Source organism: Strigops habroptila, chromosome 13, assembly GCF_004027225.2.
Source record: "Strigops habroptila isolate Jane chromosome 13, bStrHab1.2.pri, whole genome shotgun sequence".
NCBI classification, from domain to species: Eukaryota; Metazoa; Chordata; class Aves; order Psittaciformes; family Psittacidae; genus Strigops; species Strigops habroptila.
In genome coordinates this window covers 12,564,523-12,576,698 of record NC_044289.2, presented here as the reverse complement: position 1 = coordinate 12,576,698, position 12,176 = coordinate 12,564,523, and the positions used below count along the sequence as shown (strand labels likewise).

The following is a 12,176-nucleotide window of genomic DNA, read 5'->3' as shown; positions in this document are numbered from 1 at the left end:
ATACAGTTCCAACGCCCTGCCACGGGCAGGGACACCTTCCACTAGAGCAGGTTGCTCCAAGCCCCTGTGTCCAACCTGGCCTTGAACACTGCCAGCGATGGGGCAGCCACAGCTTCTCTGGGCAACCTCAGCCCACCACCTCACAGGGGAGAACTTCCTCCTAAGAGCTCATCTCAGTCTCCTCTCTGTCAGGTTAAAGCCATTCCTCTTGTCCTGTCTCTACATGCCTTTATAAAAAGTCCCTCTCCAGATTTCTCGTTGGCCCCCTTTAGGTGCTGGAAGACTTATAAGGTCTTCTTTGAGCCTTCTCTTTTCTAGGCTGAACAACCCCAATTCTCTCAGCCTGTCTCCATAGGAGAGGTGCTCTCCTTGAGGGGCTTTACATGAATGTAGATGAATTAAGAGTATTCCCCCAAAACTACCATTTTGGGGCTGTTACCTGTAGTAGGAGCTAGTGCTGTTTTGCCCATAGGGCTGTAGCTGTAAAGCCTCTTAATGGTGAGGCTCTTTCCCCTGGGAAAGGCAAATTAAATCCATGAGCTTAAACAGCTTTGATGGTGAGATGTCTCTGCTAGAGCTTGGGCTGCTCTGTTGGTCCTTGTAGAAGGGCAGGCTTTCACTAGGGCAGGCAGCATGTGGGTCTGTGGACATAGAGCAATGTCAGTGCAGCTAGCTGTGAAAATTGGGTGACATCCAGCCAGCCCCCTTCTGGGGTGCAGCCCTGTCGTGGCAGTGTTCTGTGCTGCTCAAGATGCAGAAGAGTATCAGGCTTCATCTCTTTTAACTTCACACCTGCTAAGATCTGACAGAAGACATCAAGAAGAGTAATGAACAGCTAGGAGATGAAAACCCTCATTTTTCTTGTGCTTCAGGCAAAAGCTCATCAGTGAATTTAGTATTTTTCAAATCAAAACCTGTTGCTGACTAAACCTGTTCTGCAGTTTGTTGGGCCCTGCCTTTTGTCTCCAGCAGGACCTTGGTGGGAGCTGTGCAGGCCTTGACCTTGGCTGCAGCTCTGTGTGCTCAGAAACTGAAAATAAAGGAGAAGGTCCAGGCTGGGGCTGCTCCCTGCAAGGGAGATGCTGGCACAGGCCACTGCTCTCCTGGGATCTTGGCTGCCCTTTGAGGTGGTCTGGTATTCCCCCAGGAAGGAGGAGCCTTGACTCCTCTGCTTCTCATCTGGTGTGTGCCTTAAGAGGTGCATTAGTCACTTACTATGTTTCCAGCTGGAAACACATCTTGGTTTGGGCATCCGGAAAATGGGAATATGCAGTTACCTGTGAAAACTCAGTACATAGGTGCCCAGGAAGAGTCATGATAACTCTGAGCCTGTGGCTGCGACGGGCTCTTTATGACTGGCAGTGTTAATAAAATTAATGAGACTTATGTCTGCCCTGCCATAAAGCTGGCATTTGCTCCTGAGCCTGGTTGGCTGTTGTTGCAGTCATGTAAGAGCCCTGATACTTGTCTGCCTTGTACGGCTCTGTCCCTCTGCTGAAGAGTAGCTGATAGGACCAGGGGTGGTATGGAAGTTATTTGGCGGCTCGGAAAGAATGGATACCTCAACCAAGAAAAGATCAAAGACTACTATGTTGTGGGCTTTTTCTTCCTTTTTTCCTCCCCCCTTTTAAAGTAAGACAGCAACCAAAAGGAAATGTGCAGGGGAAAGAAGGCTGCTGGAGTGGGAAGGATGTTGGTCAAAAAGAGGAAACTGTATCCATGTAAGAAGACCAAAAAAGTATTTATTTTGGCAGATTGCGTGTAAAATGAGAACAAGGCAAGCCAGTATAAGGCTTTCAAAGAGTTAATTTGCCAAATATGATTAATTTTCAAATGCATTGGAAACCTTTTGGAGCCAGGCAGCAGAAGAGATTGGGGTGTGAGAGGGATGGACGATAAAGCCATCACAGAAAAATCTAAACCATTTTTTGGCCATCTTGACTCCTGTGGAGGAGCTTCGTAGCTTTGCAAACTGCAAGCTCGCTCCAGAAGAGCTGTCTGAGAAGTTGTCTCACATCGAATGTCAGTAGAAATAGCTTTAGAGCAAACAGAGGAACTGATAAGAGACTGTAAGGAACAGATAGCGTTTACTCGAGAGTGCCATAGGATCTGAAATCTGAAATTGCTGGGATACTTCTGTGTGTATCCTGTTGTTGGAGTGCCCTTGGTATCACAGAAACTGATGGTGGTAAATGCAATGGCATTTTCTAAAAGCAGGGGATCTTGGGGAAGTCGGGGAGGTGCACATCATGCGGCTCAGTATCTGTGCCAGGCACACTGCTGGGAAGGGCTGTGGAGAGGATCTGGTGAAAGCACAGGATGCAGAGGGTAGGTAGGGCTTTATAGTAAACTTTCTGCATGGGTGAGAGTCAGCAGCAAGGCCCAGAGGCTGGTGCTGAGGCTGCTTTTCATCCTGTCAGTGACCTTGAGCATGGAGGGGAGCAGCGAAATGCCCAGGTTTGCAGAGGATCCTCATTTCTTTCAGGTGGTTTGACACCTCACTTGAGGTAAGGAAAACCAGAAGTGGAAATCCTCACAGAGCTGAGCAAGTGGACGAGTAAGTGGCAGTTGAACTTCACTGTAGGGAAATGTGGGATACCCATAGGGAAAATTATCTATACTGAGCCTGTGTGATGATGGAGCTGGATCTGGTGGTTACAGCTTGGGAAGGAGCTCGAAGTTATCATTGCCAGTTCTCTGAAATCATCGGCTCAGTGTGCAGTGTTAGCCAAAAAAGCCATTAAATTTTGGTTGCCATCAGCAAGGGAGATAACGACAAAGCAGAAGGCATCATTTTGTCCCTCAGGAAGAGCCAGCATGGCTTTTGTGGATGGAAATTGAGCCACATGGCTCCGTTGGTACTTGGCAGCAGTGATCCAGTAGAGTGGTGTAGTGGACCTCCCTGAGGTTTCAGGATGGGCTATCCAAGAAAAGCCCATCATGGGAGGGATGGGTGAATAAACAGTTAAAAGTTCATCTGCAAAGATGCTGAGTAGACTGTCAGGCTTCACAGTGGAGGGAAGTTCCTCCGGGAACGAGGCTGGATCTCTGTTCACAGCGTTTGTGCATGACCTAGAAATGGGGATGAAAGCGATGGCTGGGGCAGAGCATCCCATGGTCTGTGTGTGCAGTGATGGGCTCTCAGGAAAGGGGGAAAGAAGTGCTGCAGTTTGTGAGGAGTGAATGAGGTTGGGGGTAATGGGTGTTCCTGTCAAAGTATTGGCTGGTGTTTGTCTGTGCTGTGGGAAGGGAAGAAGGGCAAGAGGAGGAAGAGGAAGAGAACAGCAAAGAGGGGACCAGAGGACAGTGTAGAAGTCATGACACCACTGTGGTCTGCTGCCACGTTGTCTAATAACTGAGTGTCAGGTCGCCCCATCTCAGCAAAGTCCTTGATGGAAGTAGAATAAGTACTTCTGTGTTGGGTTTTTTTTTTTTCCTCATGTATTTTTATATCAGAGAGTAGATGGCATATCCTGTGTACTGCAGGCAGGTGAGGGCTGTCTAGGTGGACATCAGTTATAAAGGGAAGTTGAATGTGGTCTTGTTTGTTGCCTTGCTCCATTGGCTTTGCTCTAAAGGACAGAGACACAGCACTACCCTCTTGGACATCTTTCTGAATTTGCCCCTTGTTTTGCCGCCTTCCCTGCCACTGCTGAAAGTGAAAAGCTCAGTTTTGGACTGAGCACAAGCCAATAAATGCTTGGGTTTTTGGTGAGAGAAAACAAAAGGAACTTGTTTTGGGCACCAAATCAAAAAGTAAATTGTTCTCACACCACTGTGTGCTGTTACCATGTATAGCAATGACTGCCATGGCAACAGATTTTTTCAAGATCCAGCCAAGATCTTCCAGGGCTGCAACATAACTTCTGATACTTGCTCATTGTCGTGCTATTAATAACTGTGTTTCCCCCCTCTTGTAGCCAGGAAGTTTCTTCTTCCTCATGTACCAAGTGTGAGGGATAAGCTCATTTTAAATCAATTGTGGGGAGAAGTGACACTGGGGATTTCCTGGATTTTTTTTGTTCTGGAGATCCTGTCTAGTGCTGCCAGCTCTGCAGCCACCTCCTGAGCTGTCTCTTGTGCTATTTATAAGAAAGCCCAGTCTGAACGTTTTATTCCTTCTTTTTTTTTTTCCTCCTTTTTTCCCCTTCACCAGGACAAACAGATGACACACATTTACTCTTCCAGCTATGCACAGAAGCTGAAGTGTTTATTTCAGGCTAACTTGGTTAAGGGGAGAGCCTGCTGGCAATTAAACATGATCTGGGCCAGGCTCTGGTCTGCACGATTTCTTTACTTAACTCCTGGTCATTTAAGCAAGATAAACCCTGTGTATTCAAATTCGTGGTTCAACTTCTTGGCAGCAGTTGAATTTAGCTATCTTTAAAACCCCCAAGTGCCTATCCACCTTTACGCAGCTGCATTAGCATGCCCGTTTGAATCTCCTGTGAGTGGGAAGTGTGTCAGAAATACCATCACCAGCTCTTTTGGCATCTGCTGAGGACCTGTGGAGAAGGTGGAACTTGGGCTTTTGCTTAAACTGGTGGTTCCTACCGAGCCTGAGCATCTGCTAATGCATGAGGACCAGGGTCTTATCTGTCTCTAGTTCTGGCTGTACACAAGTCACAACTGTGCAGTTGTCCAGTTTCATCCCTCCAGAGGAATGAGTTGTTTTGCCAGGTCAATCTCTTCTTCCTCAGGGAATTCACTTTTCTTCTGAAGAAATGTAGCTATTAACTGTAAAAGCTTTCCTGCCCCCTTTCCTCACTAACTTGAGAGTTAAAAAGAAGACACTCTATGAGCACTCTGGGTTTCCTTATTTTCTGTTGCTCTCAAGTCTCGCAGCTTCTTCTGATGTCACTGTCTTTGGCATCACCCTTCCCCAGATCTCCCCAACCCGCTGCATTGACAGCCTACCGTCACCACTGAAAGAAAAGATTTAGTGCAAACACCGACCTCCCTGGAGAAGCTGAAGAAATGAGCATATGCCCTGCAAAAGGTTGGTCCAAGGGGAGGAGTAATTCAGTTGTGTCTGCAAGAAGTGACTGCATCCTTCTTTTATTGCTGCTCTGTTTCTCAGGAGGGTCTGTTGAATGTGGTGCCACCGAGGGTGGCAGCTCCCTGGGGATGCAGCACACGGGATGCAGGAGTTCAGCCCGGTGAGCCTGGCTGGGATGGTACCAGCTCACACAGCCCGGCTTTGCACCTGGACATCTCCAAGAAACAACTGAGACCCTTTTTGAGAACCTTTGGTGACTGGCACAGTCATTTACCAATAACTGGGTTCTTGCTGACTCTCAGGAAGGTTAATCCCACCTTTGTTTCAATGACATGGTGAAAGCAAAGGCAGATTTTGGGCTTTAACCAGTCGCGCTTTGTTCGGACATGCGAGGCTGCAGAGATGTTGGGTTTAAAAAGGCTGTGACTGCGTTTTAAGGCAAGGTTGAGCGACTCGGTCTTTGTCTCTCATTGAATCAAGCCAGATCTTGTTAATGACAAAGCACCAGCAGTATACAGAACTAGTGTTTTTGTTTATTTGGACTTTGAAGGTGTTACTATAGTCACTGTTACTCTTACAGACACCAGTGTGTAGCACACACAGCAGAGGTTGAAATACAGCTCACGGGATGTGACTCCTACCCACACCGTAACGTTTTGGAGACAATCAGGAAAAGAATGTCAGTTCGGGGCAACTCTTAAACACGCCTTTCCTTTCAGAGGAAGCTTTCTTTCGTGGTTTATTACATCAGAATTAAAAACAATGGGAAAAATCAAACATGGGCTGTGTTTCTCATCCCAAACTGCTAATTCACTCATCGATAGGTGAGTGAGGCAGGGATCAAGGTGTGCACGGAGCAGGGAACCATGCCCTGCTTGGTGGGGCAGGAGAGGGAAGCTCCAGAGCTGCAGGAGGGTGTGATCCAGTTCATCGGCTTTGCAGCATCTTTCCTCTGTCATGTCCGATGCGCTTCTCGTTCAGCAATTCCTGTAGGCAAAACAAATGTAAGAAATTAATTTCTCATGGAAAAGAAAGGTTGATTTTTTTTTTTTTTTTGCTTATTGTTTTATGAAAGGTTTATGAACTCCGTGGCTGAGGTTTTCGGCTATTTATTTACTGCCTCTTTTCCCTTGCCAGAGGAAATTAGTGTGCTTTGGGCTGGGAAAAATGACGACTGTGAAGCAGCTCCTTTGCACGGAGTCATGTTGGGATGAGTTTCCTGATGGCAGCTTGGGGCGCAGGGGAGAGTTACGGACTCTTGTGTTTCCTATTGCCTTTGACTCCCTGCCAAATTCCTCTGCCATCCCAGCACTGTAGCGGTTAACTTGAGTCACGCTTAACAAGCTTGGACAGTTAATACTTTCAAGAGCTGCTCTGCATTTGTTCCTGCTTAGTTTTTTCAGCAGAGACAGCTGCAGCGGGCGAGATTTGCAGAAGAATGAAATGGCCTAAAAAAAGTGGTGATGAAACACTGTTATCTTTGTTTTATGCTTTTAGCCACCAGTGTCTTGGGGGCTCTGCTTAGCTGAAAAATAACCTGGTCCCTTGCAAACCGCGGCTGTGTTGTGCACGAGTTTTCAAGGGGCTCTGTGTTTGGGCTGATAAATGACTGGCAGCCCTTTAAATGAAGAGAGACAGAGGGCCATTATTTTGCTAATGCCACGCATTTAGGAATGTTGCTGCTTCAGATATGGAGCTTTGGAGGCTGCTGCTTGAACGCCTTATGCTCCGGGGTCTGGTGGTTTGTAGGGAGTCAGCGGCTGGCACCCTGGGTGACACCAGGCCTTTGTGGCCTTGCCTTGCAGGTGCTCCACCCTGCAATTAGAACCCTGGTCTGCTCCTGCCCACCACTGCTGCCAGCTCCTGCACCTCCTTTGGACAAGCTGAACTTGTGGTGGGGTTTTTATGGCCTCATGAAGTTATTTTAGACATAAGGTGGGTGTCTCAAGAGGTCCTTTCAGTCCCCGTCCCTGCACGCTCTTGCTAAGGTGGCTGCTTGATCCCTGGGTGCCAGGGGATGGGTTTTGGGTTTTGTGCTTTTACAGGTTTCTTTTCTGTTCCTGTCTTCCCAGCCTTCACTCGCAGACATAACTTGGAAACCTCTGTAAATGTTTTCTCCTTGTTGCTCAGTGTTCCCTTGTGTAGCACATGAACATCTCTGTGCCTGGTGTAAATGAGCACTTGGCTGTTTGCTTTGCTCCACCGTGGCTGCTATGGGCTCGCTCTTTCCTTCAATAGAGATGGCACAAAAATTGTTCTTGTTCCCTCCTGTATGGTGGAAACTCTACGCCCTGTAACCCTGCAGCATGTTTGTGGCCGTGCAATGCCTCACATGGTTTCACTAAGCCCAGGGTGATCTCTCCCTGTACAGAAACGATGCAGATGAGCTGGCTGCAGAGTTAACTAACGCTGCAGAGTTGTGTTCCTCACCCACTGTGAGTGATGTGGGCTGCTGCCAGCGCGGTGGAGCAGTTGCTGGGTTTATGTGGAGGGGCAGCTTCTCCAGAACAGCTTTTGATTGTGGAACCTCCTGTTCCTGGGCTGTTCCCCTTGGCACTGACCAGCCAAGGCAGCAGCTGCAGGGTCCTTGGCTGCAAGGGCTTCGTGGCAATGCTGGGAGGAATCCCTGAAGTCAGTAGTGGTGATATAGGAGGCTGTAAAGAGTAAATCTCAGTCCCGAAGCAGCTGAGCAGCAAGCCAGATAAATCAGGACCTTTGTCAGTAATTCCTAGAATGACAGAGAGGGCAGCGGGTGCTGCTGTGTCCTTCAAATAGCAGGGATGATATCTGTGTGTCATTACTTGCTTTGGCACAGGGAGAGCACTTGACGTGTGCTGCTTCTACAGGGCTCTGGGCTTTTGCCCTCCATCCTTTCAGCAGGTGCATGTTCTCCACCTCTGCATGATGCTCTTGGCCCTGGCACTGCCTTGTCAGCATTGGGATATATTGCCCTGCTTAGTCCTGATTTACTTCTGTTTGGTGGCTGGTGAGAGGTGTGGGGGACTGGAAGGTCTGTGGAAACAGGAACAAGCCATGTTCAGCTTTCTGGTCACTGAGCAGGGTTTCCGTCAGTGGGTAGCCCTGTGGTGCTGGGGATTCATCAGGAAGGCAGGAGACTCATGCACGGGTTTTGGCTCCATCCTTTCCTCTTGCCACGTGTCTCCTGATAAAAACAGGAACAGCCCAGGCCTCATTTTAGGGTTACATTAACTATGGGAGGCTCTTAAGTGCTTTGGGTCCCATCTTGGGCAGATCCTATATGACTCAGTGCCAGCACATGCTCTCAGAGGTTGATAGAGCCCAGCTCTGTTCTGGCTGGAAGCATGTGTCTTAGCTTCGTGTGTTCCAAGAAGATGTAAGGAGAAAGCAAATGTGTGACCTTGGATACCTCATGGCAGAGCTTTGCGTGCCCAAAAGGATCGGCCGGTGCAGCCTCACGTGAGTGCCCACTGCTGCCTTTGGTGGGGCCATGTACAGCTGGGATGACTGCAGTGGGCTCATAGAGCTGTGCTTACAGTGTATCTGCCTGTACAAATCCTCCCGAAACCAGGAGCATCACCTCTGGGAGCCGTGCAAAGGCATCAGGCTGCTGCCCTGGGGCTGAGCTCAGGGTGCCTCAGTGCGGCAGCAAACAGGGGGCAGGATACATCCCAGACATTATGGTCGGTTGTTGCTGAACTCACAACTTGTTGCATAGCACCTTCGCCTAAGCATCTGTGAAGTATTTCCTCTCTAGCATTTTGCTAAAATTGAGGTTTTCCCCTGTAAGTCCCGTGTTGGGGGCAAAGCCTGGTTACGAGTGTGTCGAGGAGGGATGCAGTCACCATCAGAGTGCATCACCACTGGTATCTCTCAGAATCCCCAATGCAACGGACCTGACTATGTGTCCTGAGATTGATGCAGACCATGGCTGTGCAGGTGACAGGACAGCATGGAGCTGGCCAGGCCTCAGCTCCCCTCCAGGACACTCCATGCCCCATGAACAGGGATCATCTGGCTGGCACTGAGCCTGTCCCGCAGTTGCCTCCCCTCCAGCAGCTGGGATTTGGATGGGGCTGTGGATCCATGCAGCACGTTTTGGAAGCAGAGAAAGGGGATGAAATCTGCCAGTACATTTTTTTTTTTCCCTCCTTCTGAAACTCGTTCTCAAAAGCTCAGCCCTTAAAAGGAAAAACAACTCTGCTGAAGCCTTCACTGAGCTTTAGGAGGTGCCGCTGCGTCTGGGGCAAAGCAGAGCTTTAGGGAGGCTGCTTAAGGGTTGGGGGTTTTGGGCCATCCTCTGACAGGCAAAACAAAAACTCCAGCCATGGAGGCAGGAGAGATCCAGGGATGCCATGGCAGCAGCTCCAGGGCTGGACCACTTGTCCAGGCAGGGAAGCTGGCTCATCGCTCTGTTGTGGCCTGGGGCTCAAGCTCTGCAAGGGATTTTGTTCCCCAGTCATGGAAAACCTCCGGGTGGGCTGGGACAGACACGCAGGACAGTCTGGTCAGCTTGGGGACCCTTACAAACAGCGGAGGGAAGCAGAAGAAGAGAGGAACACATCTCTGGTACCTGAACTCTTCCTGCTCTGTTAGTGTCTGTCCTGCACATGCTTTATGAAGCCATGAAAATGAGGATGTTTCCTGACCCTTGCTCTTCCCTCTGTCACGCAACTCCGGTCCTGTGGAGGATGGATGGAGGATGGGGTGGGAGTGAGCAGCACTTCAAGTCCTTCTGTCTTCCCCTCCCTGTGGGATGCTCTCTGAGTGACTCTGGAGCTTGCCTGGGAGTGATTTCAGGATCTTGAAGGAATCTGCTGTTAATTTTGGTGCTGCCCTGACCCGCTCCTATGGGATGAGCTGCCCCATTGCCATCAGTTCTGCTCTGGAGCTGGGGTGAATTGGGAGACTCATGGTGGCAAGATGGGAGGGCTGGGGCATGGTTTGGGAATGGCTGAGGAAGAAGCAAGAACCAACAGAGTTTGAGCAACCAAGAAGCCACCAAGTTTCTCATCTAATGTCTCTTCCTTTGAAAATACCACTTAGCAGAAGGCTTGGGGCTTTGGCTGGTGTTTGGTTTTGTAATTAAAACCACCGAAGTAATGAGATGCTTTCCATGATAGGACCTTTTCCAGGCTCTCTCCTACCTCTGACCCACCCAAGTTATGGTGCTGTGCCCTGTTCTCTCTGGGATGTGTTGCTGGGCTGGTCTCTGCTTTCAGAGCCTGTTCTGCTCTTGCCGGAGTTGAGCATCTGTGCTCAGGCTTTGAGCAATTGCAGCCATTTGTTCTATATTTTCACTGTCTGGTCTGTCTCCTGTGAAGCAGAGGTTGGTTTGTTTGCATAATGCTTATTTTCGGAAGCAGGAGAGTTTTAGGAACAGGCTGACATTGTATTTATTTTAGTTCCTCTATAATTTTTGATAGAAGGATGCATGTGTATTCAAAAGAAGTTCATATATATATATATGTTTTCATATGTATATATATATAGGGGGGGAGGGAGGGGATTGTTTTGTGTACTTTCCCTTCTCCCCAGGATCTAAATTACAGCTTTTCTGGAGTTGAGACACTTCTGGCTGAGAGAAGGCAGTGAATAAACCCCAAATTGACTGAGTCAGCTGGTGGAGCATCGCCACAAGGAGCTGGTGCTAGAGACCTTCTTGAGACCCCCACAGCTCCAGGTTACAGATGAGTTTTACAGCCTTGTCCTGGTTTTGATGTGCAAATCTGAGTGAGTTGGAGCCATCCAGGGGTCACACTTGATTGCTCAGTGTCTGCACAGAGTGAGGATTTTCCAAGGGGAGTCTGTCTGACAACCCACCCCGAGTGCTGGGGTGGCTTTAGCTAAAGAGAAGCTATTCTGTGATGCCCATCATTACAGAATCACAGATGACTACTGATGATGGGATCCTCCCGGTCCTGGAGCCCTACCACCTTCTGGAGCTTCACAGAGGCTTCAGCAACCCTGACTTGGAGCCACAGGCAAAGAACTGCAGCTCTTCGTGCAAGGACACAGCAAGGTGGCTGCCCTGCACGGGGCCTTGTATCAGTACCTTGTCCATGCAGGGTATGGAGATGATGTAAAGGGAAGCATCAACAGTCATAAAGGTCATGTTGGCCTATGGCCTCTCAAGTTCTTCAGTCTCTTGCTGTCCAGGAGAGTCCCCATCCTCTGAGTTTAGCCATCCTTCAGTAATACCAAACACGAGACCATACACTGGCTGCATTCAGACTCCCATTTCCTGGAGGAGGAGCTGAATTTCCCAGCTGCTTTTCTTTGTGTTGGGGCCACCTTTGAGCTGCAGAGTGACTTTGAGGGTATTAGTCTTCAAAAATCTCACTTGGTATGGAGTCGTGTTTGGCCAAGAAGGACTTGGTGCTGCCCCAGCTCTCTGCAGGGTTCATCCCGAAGAAGGGAAGTGCAGGAAGGAGGTGGGATCTTGGCTCAGAGCACAGAAGTCTAAGAATTACAGAACAGGGAAGTGAAATGAGGGATGATCAAGCTGTAAGAGCTCTCCTTGTAGCTACACAGAGGGCTTTGCTTGCAGCCTGGTGCGAAGCTCCCCGAGGCAGGGATTTCCCATGGCTTCCCTTGGGGCTCTCTTGCCCTTGGCAGGTGAGTGCCTCCTCGAGCTGGTGCTGAGCAGTGTGCATAGGTAATGAGTGGAGAGAATGCCTTATGGAGAGGGCTGGGCGGTCATACTGTGCTGGCATCGAGCAGACAGCTCCAGCTGAGAAAACATCTCTCTACTATTCTTATCTTTGGACAGCCTCACGAAGAGCTTGCGGTGTCCAGGGACTGTGTGGGCTGTGCTGATGCTTGGGTGATGGTGGCAAGAAAATCAGCCTCCCTGTGGAGCAGTGGATGTTCAGCTTCTTGGGGTTTCTCAGCTATTCTTCCAAGTGACTCTTCTGTATCTTCTCCCTCTCATTTCTAGTCCTGCTCCTTTCTCTTTAGATGAAACAATTTTATTATTTCCTGGACCTCATGCTAACATGCATAGTCGTTGTGAGAAGATCTCCTCAGGAGATGCTAGCAGGATGCTCTTTTGGGCTGCAATACCCTTTTAAAAAAATATTATTACTGTGATTTGTAATTCCCAGGTTTTGCCAAGGAGGAATGGTAGCCAGGAGGGACCCAAGCTGTTTTTGAAGGAGCAAAGTTGATAAATGTCCATCAGCTCTGTCCCAGAGGC

At 49.0% G+C, this 12,176-nt stretch overlaps 1 protein-coding gene across 1 annotated transcript in view; it reads left to right on the top strand.

The window, feature by feature from the left end:
• LOC115615129 (rho GTPase-activating protein 39-like) overlaps positions 1-12,176 on the top strand; it is a 46,503-nt gene that overhangs the window by 8,119 nt on the left and 26,208 nt on the right. The gene's annotated exons all lie outside the window — the stretch shown is intronic.